We start from the raw sequence: 11,624 nt of genomic DNA, 5'->3' as shown, positions 1-11,624 counted from the left end.
ACTTTTATTAGTAGGTTGCACAGTGAAGTACATATTCCGTACAATTGACCACTAAATGGTAACACCCCAATAAGTTTTTCAACTTGTTTAAGTCGGGGTCCACATAAATTGATTCATGATACAGATATATACTATCAGATATATACTATCATCATAATACAGTCATCACACAAGATAATCACATTGAATTATTTACATTATTTATAATCCAGGGTGTGGAGGGGGGCGCCGGATGTAAGTGTCAAAAAGACAGCCAAAAGAGTTTGATATGAGAATAAATCTAAAGTTAAAATATAGGGTAGAAATGCACCCATTTGCAGGAAATGTAGTCTTGATTTTCAAAATTTTCTTTCAAGGCTTGCATGTCTACATTAAAACATTCTTCTTCATACTGCATTAATATATGCTACTTTTAAACTTTCATGCAGAGAAGGAAATCACAACTAAAAAAATCAGTAATTTTTTCATACGGTGTTGATGTGGAAATTTTTGCCTCTGCATTTTGATGGTGTGGACGAATGGAGATAAGCGTCTCGACAGACGTCACAATATTTGAACAATGATGACGAAAACTGTTTTCTCGTGTGTCCGTGTGTCGAAAATTGTTATGCGCTTATTTTTTTATTTGATTTTGTGCGTGGCATAGGTTTGCTATGCGCAGAGGACGCTTAAACAGTGCGCAATTGCACAGGCGAGCACCTTAGAGGGAGCGTTGCTCGCACGGCTGCGCTAGCATCACAGCTAACGTTAGCCATGCTGCTACCTCTCTGCTCGAGGAGGACGTATACGTATGTGACGTATGATGTGACAGTATGTGACGTATGACGTGACAGTATGTGACGTGTGTAAGAAGGTGCGCTTGCTGTCTGTGAGAGGGAGACACAGGAAAGAGTGAGAAGAGCCTGTCGTGTAATGCCAGCAGCTAAAAGCAACTGCGTGAGAATTCACAGACCTGTGGATGTGTTGAAGGTGTGCTGGAAAATGCGGAACGGAAATTACGGAGCAGCAGAAAAGTGGAATGTATTATTTAAATCGGTGCGTTGGAAAACACGGACCGGAGTTTTTTTCAAACTGGATCTGGATCGGCATTTTCCCATGCCTTGCCGATACGCAATTTTTGGCAAATATCGGCAGCCGATCCGATCCAAATATCGGATCGGGACATCCCTAATATATATATATATATATATATATATATATATATATATATATTTATATATATACACACACACACCAGTGTTTCCCCCAGAAAATGTGTTAGTTAAGGAAGTGTCTCTCCAGGAGGAAGTGGGTGGGTGGGTGTAAGGAACAGCGTAACTCGGCCTGTCGCCATCACGTCTCCATCTCATCGCTGCCACCACAGCCTATAGACTACAGACTGCGGTGAAGTAGGCCGGCTTCGTCACGTGAGGAAGCCTACACATTTTGGGTGTGTTTTCCGCTCCATTTGCTGAATGCCGATATTGTTGTGCTCGTGGCGTGAAAGCAAGACAACTTTAAGTATAGTTGACACACAAAAACGTGTGCGTCGTTTATTCTTCCAAGCACAAGCAAGAATGAATGATATCACAACAAAAACTCAAATCTCGCGGGAACAACAAACCCCCACCTTTGCGAGAATCTACTGACGGCCACTTACAGGGGCCGCGCCGAATTACTCGCTCTTAACTGCACACAAAGAACAACATTGTCATATGCACAATAGAACAGTACAGTGAATGATGACAAACTCAAATAACAGGTGTGGTGAATTATGTCCTTAAATCAACCGCTACACACGTCCCCCCAGAATTCGCCACCACAAAGAAAACAAACCGTCAATGGACAGGGGCACGGACGGGCCGACCAGACCGGGTGTGCCGGACCGGTACCAACGCCGGGGAGTCAGCAGGGGGGACCGGAAGGGCACCTGCACTGTCCAAGGTCCCGGGGGCCTGCGTAGAAGGATGCATAACATTATCATGGGGCCTAGGTAGAGCGGGCGGACGACCCCGGCGCGGGGGTATGGCCGTGGTAACCGGCTGACTAAGATCCAAGTGGGCCGCTTTCAGCCGGTCCACCGTGATCTTTTCAGACCGACCCCCGATGTCCAACAGAAAATGCTTGTCACCGCTCTCTAGGACGCGAAATGGCCCATCGTAAGGAGGCTGAAGGGGGCCGCGGTGGGCGTCGTGTCGGACAAAAACAAACGCTGCTCCCTTTAAGGAAGCGGGAACATGAGGCGGCGTAAGGCCGTGTTGAGAAGTGGGGATGGGGGCAAAACTCTTGGCGGCATCGAGGAGAGCAGCTCGCTGCTTACCGGCGGACCAAGGTGTCGTCGTGCTAGGAATAAAGTCGCCTGGCACTCGCAGGGGCTGGCCATACACCAACTCTGCCGAGGAAGATTGCAAGTCTTCTTTGGGGGCAGTCCGAAGCCCCAGCATCACCCAAGGGAGCTTGTCTACCCAAGCGCTGTCCTTCAGGGACGCCCTAAGTGCTGCCTTCATGGACCTGTGAAATCGCTCACACATACCATTGGCCTGCGGGTGATACGCCGTCGTGTGGTGGAGTTTCACACCCAAGCTCTCGGCCACAGCGGCCCAGAGCTCAGAAGTGAACTGAGAGCCCCGGTCGGATGATAGGTCCGATGGGGTACCGAAACGGGCAACCCACGTACCAATGAACGCGCGCGCCACCTCCGCGGAGGTGGCGGACGTCAGAGGCACTGCCTCCGGCCAGCGGGTGGTCCTGTCGACCATCGTGAGGAGGTATGTGCAGCCGCGTGAGGATGGGAGAGGTCCGACCAGGTCCACATTGACATGGTCAAAACGGCGCTCCGGAACCGTAAACGGTGCCAGTGGGGCCCGCGTGTGGCAGTGCACTTTTGAGCGCTGGCATGCCACACATGTGGAAGCCCAGTCTCTAACGTCTTTTTTCAGTCCACGCCAGACAAATTTTGCAGCAACCAGCCGCTGGGAAGGTTTCCTCCCAGGGTGGGAAAGGCCGTGGATGGAGTCGAACACGCGCCGCCTCCAAATGGCGGGCACGAGGGGCCGTGGCCGACCGGTAGCGACGTCACAAAGGAGTGTAACCTCGGTGTCCTCAAATGGGACCTCAGACAACCGAAGCCCTGTGGCTGCAGCCTTCAGAGCTTGGATGTCTGGGTCGTCGGCCTGGTCAACTGCCATTTGTGCAAAATCGAGTCCCACATGGACAGCGCTCGCGACGGCTCGGGAAAGGCAATCAGCCACGACATTGCTCTTACCAGCAAGGTGCTGGATGTCCGTCGTGAACTCTGAGACGTAGGAGAGGTGCCTCTGTTGCCGAGCTGACCACGGTTCAGCCGTCTTGGCCATCGCGAAAGTGAGGGGTTTGTGGTCCACAAAAGCCGTGAAAGGCCGGCCTTCAAGCAACGAACGGAAATGGCGTATGGCCAGATAGAGGCCAAGGAGCTCACGGTCAAATGTGCTATATTTCCGCTCGCAGGGACGCAACTGCCTGCTAAAGAAAGCCAAAGGCTGCCAAGTGCCACCCGCCCACTGCTCATGCACTGCACCTACAGCATAGTCTGACGCGTCCGTGGTGATTGCAATAGGAGCATCAGGTAATGGGTGTGCCAGCAGGGTAGCGTTAGCGAGAGCAGACTTGACCCCCAAAAAAGCAGTGTGCCGTGCGTCAGACCAGTCCACCGTGTGCTTGGGAGCAGCTCCTTTAAGAGCATCATACAGCGGCCGCATGAGGTCAGCTGCTCGGGGAATGAAACGATGGTAAAAATTTACCATGCCAAGGAACTCCTGAAGAGCCTTAACCGTGAGTGGGCGGGGGAAGTTTGCGATGGCAGCAACCTTCGCTGGGAGGGGAACTGCCCCGCACTCAGTGACACGATGTCCGAGGAAGTCGATTACAGACAACCCGAACTGGCACTTAGCTGGGTTAACAATGAGCCCGTGTTGGCTAAGGCGCTGAAAAAGGGACCTGAGGTGGGTCACATGCTCGGCCTGAGAGGTGCTTGCGACCAGGATATCATCCAAATAGACAAATAGAAACGGCAAGTCACGTAAAACAGAGTCCATTAACCGCTGGAAAGTCTGTGCGGCACTCTTAAGGCCAAAAGGCATACGTAAAAATTCAAACAGTCCAAATGGGGTGATGACCGCTGTCTTCGGGATATCAGAGGGGTGGACCGGCACCTGATGATAGCCCCGGACGAGATCTACCTTAGAAAACACAGATTTTCCAGCGAGGTTGGCGGAAAAATCTTGTATGTGGGGGACCGGATAACGGTCCGGGGTAGTCGCCTCGTTGAGTCTGCGGTAATCACCGCATGGCCGCCAACCACCCCCGGGCTTCTCCACCATGTGGAGGGGCGACGACCACGGGCTGCCTGAGCGGCGAATGATCCCGAGGCGTTCCATGGTCTCGAATTCCGCTCTAGCGATGGAGAGCTTAGCAGGGTCCAAGCGCCGGGCTCGTGCATGCACAGGGGGGCCCGCGGTGGCAATGTGGTGTTCCACACCATGCTTGGCGGTAGATGATGAGAACGTGGGCTGCGCCAGGGTGGGGAACTCGGCGAGGAGGCGCAGAAAAACGTCTGCGATGGGTAGCATGCTGGAAAGCCTGATGGAGTCTGTCGCGCTGAGACTGCACTTGTACGAGCAGAACGTAATCGCATCCACCAAACGCCTGTTTTTAACATCCACAAGGAGGCCGAAAGCACAGAGAAAATCTGCACCGATGAGCGGCACCGTCACTTTAGCAGTCACAAAGTCCCAACTGAAACGCTGTCCACCAAAACACAGTTCCACATACCGTATTCCGTAAGTGCGGATAGGGCTGCCATTGGCCGCTTCCATGGGGGGGCCATGCGACTCAGACAGCATGTCCAACCTTGATGCTGGTAGGACGCTCCTCTGCGCGCCGGTGTCACACAGGAACCGTCGCCCAGAGAGGGAGTCCTGGATGAAGAGCAGCCTGCCCGCACTGCCGACGCTCATGGCCACTGCTGAACGCCGGCCCCGGCGTTTCCCGGCGGCGATCCACGAAAACTGCACGGGGGACGGCACCGCCTAGCTTTGGTCCCAAACTTTGCGTGGAAAAAACATAGTCCAGAATCCGGTTGCCGCCTGGGGGGCGCAGCAGCAGCAGCAGCGAGAGTGGGAGAATCTGCCATGGGTCTTTCTGTCTCAGCCGGAAGGAAAGCAGCCACAAAGCTAGGTTGGGAAACTAAAAAGAACTTATCAGCTTCAGCAGCTAGTTCGCGGCAGTCCAAAATGGCGGTGTTGGCTAAAGAAGCCCGCACCTGAGAAGGCAGGAGCCTCAGGAAAAACTGCACGAAGAGGAATCCTGGTCTGTGCTCACCTAAGAGACCCAGCATTTTGTCCATTAGTTCAGAGGGCTTGTAATCGCCAAGCCCCTGCAACGAAAAAAGGCGGCTAGCTCGCTCCGCGTCAGAAAGTTGAAATGTCTGTAAGAGGTGAGCCTTCAACGTGAGGTACTTGTTCCTCTCCGGTGGGTGCGTGAGGATGCCAACCACTCTGTCCGCCGTCGCGCTCCCAAGGGAGGACACGACATAATAAAACTTAGTGTCGTCCTCGGTGATACCACGCAGGGCGAACTGTGCCTCGGCCTGGGCAAACCATGTGGTCGCGGAAGTTTCCCAGAACTCGGGCAGCTTAAGAGAAACCGCATTCGCCGTCATGGTCGCTAATATTCACCGAATCCGTTCAGTGAAGCGTCGGGGTCACCAGTGTTGTGCTCGTGGCGTGAAAGCAAGACAACTTTAAGTATAGTTGACACACAAAAACGTGTGCGTCGTTTATTCTTCCAAGCACAAGCAAGAATGAATGATATCACAACAAAAACTCAAATCTCGCGGGAACAACAAACCCCCACCTTTGCGAGAATCTACTGACGGCCACTTAAAGGGGCCGCGCCGAATTACTCGCTCTTAACTGCACACAAAGAACAACATTGTCATATGCACAATAGAACAGTACAGTGAATGATGACAAACTCAAATAACAGGTGTGGTGAATTATGTCCTTAAATCAACCGCTACAATATACTATATATATCTCGATTAGGGCTGCAACAACTAATCGATTAAATCGATTATAAAAATAGTTGGCGATTAATTAAGTCATCGATTTGTTGGATCTATGCTATGCGCATGCGCAGAGGCTACGTTTTTTTTTTTTTTTTTTTTTTTTTTTAACTTTTATTTATAAACTGCAACATTTACAAACAGCTGAGAAACAATAATCAAAATATTAGGGGTGTAACGGTACGTGTATTTGCATTTCGGTACGAGGGTTTCGTGTCGGTGCGGAAGTGTAAACAATACTCAAAATGCCGGACATTTGAGGCATTTTATGAAAGTCCGCTCTGACAGCCCCGCAAAAGATGACATTTCCGGTGAAAAGAGGACGTATGGTCAGTCTATACATAGCCCGTTAGCTGCTAGCATGTTAGCAAAAGAGGACTAGCAGCGATCGGTTTCATCGGACGTGAAACCGATCGCTGCTAGCATGCCAGCAGCGACCGGGCTAGGTCCTGACCATACGTTCTCTTTTCACCGGACATGTCATCTTTTGCGGAGCTGTCAGGGCGGAGTTTCTTAAATGCCTCAAATGTCCGGCATTTTGAGTTAGTGTTGCGTGTATTTTCAATGTACGTTCAGGGTTAAGAAGGTTAAAAACACAACATATTGTGCGTGCAGCAGCATTGGTGAGGGAGGGGCAGAGACAGAGAGAGAGTTATGATAAACGCGCATGCGTCATCAGGCTCTGCTTTTTATCGATACATTTATCAGATTTAATTTTTTATTATCTATAGCAGGGGTCTCAAAAGTGTGCATTTTTGTAACATTTTCCTTGTTTTATTTGGCAAGTTGAAAGAACATGGCGCCAGTATGCTGTTTTGTTTCTCAATAAAATACTGGAAAGTCTAGAAATGTAGTTTGTCTCTTTTATTCGATTATTAATCGAGGTAATAATCAACAGATTAATCGATTATCAAATTAATCGTTAGTTGCAGCCCTAATCTCGATATTTTTTCCGTAAAGTAAAAACAAAACACAAAACAGTCCTAGATACCTGAGATACTAAGTATGTCATTATTATGGCTTAGTAAGTCAATATTTTGATTTAGTAATTTAATAAGTCAAAAATATGACAAAATAATGACTTACAAAGTCAAAATAATGACTTACAAAGTCAAATGAATGACTTACTTTAAGTAAGCGTTTGCAATAAGCATTTGAAAAAAATAGTTAAAAGTGGGGCCACATGCTGACATATGCTCAACTCATCATGCTTAATTTATTACAGGATTTGGGAAGCCTGAAGTTGATTTTTATTATGTAAATGTTATATTTTTATCAACCTGTGATAGCAGGGACCCTGCCATTCAAAACTAGGCTGCTACATTACTCATGATTAATGTAACTATAGCTGAAAAAAATGGTACAATAGCAATAAGAGAGACTATTCATCCCTGAACACCATGGAGTTCATGTAGGCTTAATGATGCACTTACATTATTATATCAACTACCAGAGACAGAAACTCTTCATTTAACATAATGTCCTTTTTTGCTGCTTCAACATAGCTCAATCAACACAGAAAAAGGTAAAGTGAAATAACTTAGTTGTTAACTGTAGGTCAATAATGCTTGTCTTTCCCTCAGACAGGGCTTTGCTGTCCGTAACACACACACACACCGCACAGTGAGCTAACGTTACGCGAAAAGCTAATTAGCCTTCACCTCAAGGACTGCGAGCGAGCTCAACGTCAACCGCTGCATTATGCACACCTGCTAAACACCTTTCTGCTATCCTCTCTGCCTGCCTGTGCCGTGAGCACTGACTCCATGAGCTCTGAATACTCACTGCTGATTGGTTGTTACCGCTCTGAATACGCACTGCAAATTGGCTGTTACATGCGCTCTGAATACGCACTGCTGATTGGCTGTTGAATTATATTTGACTTGTTTTATTTAAAATTCTGTGTCATCTGCATTTTAGGGGGTTTTCCAGATATTAATTTATGCAAAAAAAAAATTTTAATCTACATTTAGCCATCCCTTAACTGCATGCCTTGGTATTTTATACATATGAAATTTCACCGGCTTTTGAGTGACAGCCAAGTTGGCCAATCAGAATTGTTCAGCCTCGCGTTTGTCCGTCTCTCGCTCTAAAAGGGAAGGAAGACGTCTTTGTGCATTGTTCTCAGCGCCTGAGCGCGTTTGTTTATCGGTGGAATTTACCGAACAGAGTGACCACTCTTTTCAGTCATCAATAATCTTTGTCTCGGGGGAGGCGAGAGCGGCCAGCGCCAGCTTCACACACACGGACAGAGAGCTTTGCGACTCGCCAGTGAGAAGTGACGCCAAGTAACACAAATCAGGAGGAAAAAAATATGATTACAAAGCCAAAGGGGAATATTTTGGGCTCAAATTAGAAGAGCAATATGAGCCCATCAACACGGACGGACACGCGAGAATGCCGTGATCACGTGGTGGCAACAAACAAAAAGACAACGTCCGACCTCTGCAACGATGACTGAATGTCTGACTGTTGCAACAAATCTGACATTTTCTCGCATCTAACATCAAACAACTCTTCCCTCAACCACGAGTCCATGACCATCATACGAGACTCCCTGAACATTGCTCCAAAGTACAGATTTTGTGTTGATTTATTGTGAATACTAAAGTAAACATTGACGTGTGCAAAGACAGTAATATATGATACAACCAGGACAAATAAACTACATATAGTGGACATAAACAGTGAGCTTCTACAGCGGGGGTGCCCAAAGTGTGGCACGGGGGCCATTTCTGGCCCGTGACTTGATTGTCATTGGCCCTAGGCACATTGCAAAAAACACTAGCAAAAAATTGGGAAAACAGCAAGAAACACAATGAGAAAAAGCTAAAATGCTGACATCAGCCAATAACGACACAAAGCTTTATCTTTAAAAATATGTATGTAAACTTTTGATCGCGACTGTATATACATACATACATACATGTATGTATATATATATATATATATATATATATATATATACATACGTACATACATACATGTATGTATATATATATATATATATATATATATATATATATATACATACATACATGTATATATATATATATATATACATACATATATATATATATATTTATTTTTTTTTACAGTAAATTGTTGCATATTGTTCTAATGTGTCACACCCTGAGACAAGATTAACAATCAAACAGTAACGTGTCACTCAATATTTTCGCAGTTTTATGCATTTTTATGTACAAAATATAAAAAACGCAAATCAAATCGCAACTTTGGAGAGAAACATTTCTCAAAATCGTGCAGCCCGGGTTGTCAAATGTGGAACTAAGAACGGCGACATAATAAGGTCATATGAGTGAAAAAGGGTGCTCAGTGGCCTAGTGGTTAGAGTGTCCGCCCTGAGGTTGTGAGTTCAAACCCCGAGTCATACCAAAAACTATAAAAATGGGAGCCTGCTTGGCACTCAGCATCAAGGGTTGGAATTGGGGGTTAAATCACCAACATGATTCCCAAGCTGCTCACTGCTCCCCTCACCTCCCAGGGGGTGGGGGACAAGATGATGGGTCAAATGCAGCGGGTAATTTCACCACACCTAGTGTGTGTGTGTGTGACTATCAGTGGTACTTTAACTTTAGCCTTTAACAATATCAGTTTTCATGCATCAACCCAATTACTACAGCTCAATTTGCTCGCTTACCGTAAGCGCGTGCAATGACGGTGTGACGCATGGAGGCGGTAAAGATATGTGTAGCACCATTTGAAAAGTCACCCGCTAGAGAATGAAGAGCGCTTGAAACTCCGCATGTCAACATCTCCGGCCGGTGCCACACCCACAAAATGCCGAGGCAACCATTTCCAGATCAACACCGTATGAAAAAAAAAAGTCAACAACAGAAGGAGATAACGTCCGCAGGAACCTACCACATAGCGAAGGACATACAATATTTGACTTCCTATTATGCAACTCATTTTTATTTGACACTTATTGAAATATCTTGTGTGACATCATGCACAAAAGTGCACTTTATTTGTTTTAAACTATTGTAGTGGCGTTCTGTACAAAAAGTGCACTTTAATTTAGTGTTGTTTTGATATGTCATCTTAGTGACATCATGCACAAAAGTGCACTTATAGCTTGTTTTAAAATGTCTGACAATCTTGCACTTTCTGTTTTGGAAATGACATGAATGTTTGTGCCACTGCTTAATAACTGTTTAATAAATACACTTTTGCTAAATTGACTTAGTTGTGATTTCCCTCTCTGCATGAAAGTTTAAAAGTAGCATATATTAATGCAGTATGAAGAAGAATGTTTTAATGTAGACACATAGAATCATCATACTGCTGTGAGTATATGCATCAAGTGTTCATTCAAGGCTAAGGCAAAATATGGAGATGTATATCGTGTATCGCAGTGCTTTTCAACCTTTTTTGAGCCAAGGCACATTTTTTGTGTTTAAAAAATGCGGAGGCACACCACCAGCAGAAATCATAAAAAAACCAAACTCAGTTGACAGTAAAAAGTCGTCGTCGCAATTGTTGGATATGACTTTAAAGCATAACCAAGCATGCATCACTATAGCTCTTGTCTCAAAGTAGGTGTACTGTCACCACCTGTCACATCACGCCCTGACTTATTTGGACTGTTTTGGTGTTTTCCTGTGTGTAGTGTTTTAGTTCTTGTCTTGCGCTTCTATTTTGGTGGCCTTTTCTCTATTTTTGGTTTTTTCCTGTAGCAGTTTCTTGTCTTTCTTTGAGCGATATTTCCCGCATCTACTTTGTTTTAGCAATCAAGAATACTTCAGTTGTTTTTATCCTTCTTTGTGGGGACATTGTTGATTGTCATGTCATGTTCGGATGTACATTGTGGACGCCGTCTTTGCTCCGCAGTAAGTCTTTGCTGTCGTCCAGCATTCTGTTTGTGTTTACTTTGTAGCCAGTTCAGTTTTAGTTTCGTTCTGCATAGCCTTCCCTAAGCTTCAATGCCTTTTCTTAGGGGCACTCACCTTTTGTTTAGTTTTGGTTTATGCATTAGACACCTTTTTACCTGCACGCTGCCTCCCGCTGTTTACGACATCTACAAAGCGATTAGCTACCGGCTGCCACCTGCCGATATGGAAGAGTATTACACTGTTACTCTGCCGAGCTCTAGACAGCACCGACACTCAACAACAACACATCATTTGCAGACTAAAAAAATATTTTTAACCCAAATAGGTGAAATCAGATAATCTCCCACGGCACACCAGACTGTATCTCACGGCACACTACTAGTGTGCCGCGGCACAGTGGTTGAAAAACACTGGTGTATCGTGACATGGCCTAAAAATATTGAGATATTAATAAAAGGCCATATCGCCCAGCCCTACGTTCAATTACTTGATTAATCGATAGATTACCGTATATTACCAAATAACCGCCCATGTCCTAATAGCCGCTGTCGGAGGCAGATATTTTCATATATCCGTATTTAAGTGTTACTTCTTTATTTTCATAATCATATTACAAAACAGCTAGTGTTTTTCTTCCAATCTCAATTTCAATTCTTCCAAAGTCTTTTGGTTGTCTGCAAATACTG

General features: G+C 46.0%; 1 protein-coding gene across 2 annotated transcripts in view; it reads right to left on the bottom strand.

Annotated features, from left to right (window-relative positions):
* bag5 (BCL2 associated athanogene 5) overlaps positions 1-11,624 on the bottom strand; it is a 17,792-nt gene that overhangs the window by 2,222 nt on the left and 3,946 nt on the right. The window lies entirely within an intron of this gene.

This window comes from Nerophis lumbriciformis, linkage group LG26 (genome assembly GCF_033978685.3).
Source record: "Nerophis lumbriciformis linkage group LG26, RoL_Nlum_v2.1, whole genome shotgun sequence".
Taxonomy (NCBI): Eukaryota; Metazoa; Chordata; class Actinopteri; order Syngnathiformes; family Syngnathidae; genus Nerophis; species Nerophis lumbriciformis.
The sequence above is the reverse complement of the archived record's forward strand: the minus strand, read 5'-3'. Positions and strand labels throughout refer to the sequence as shown.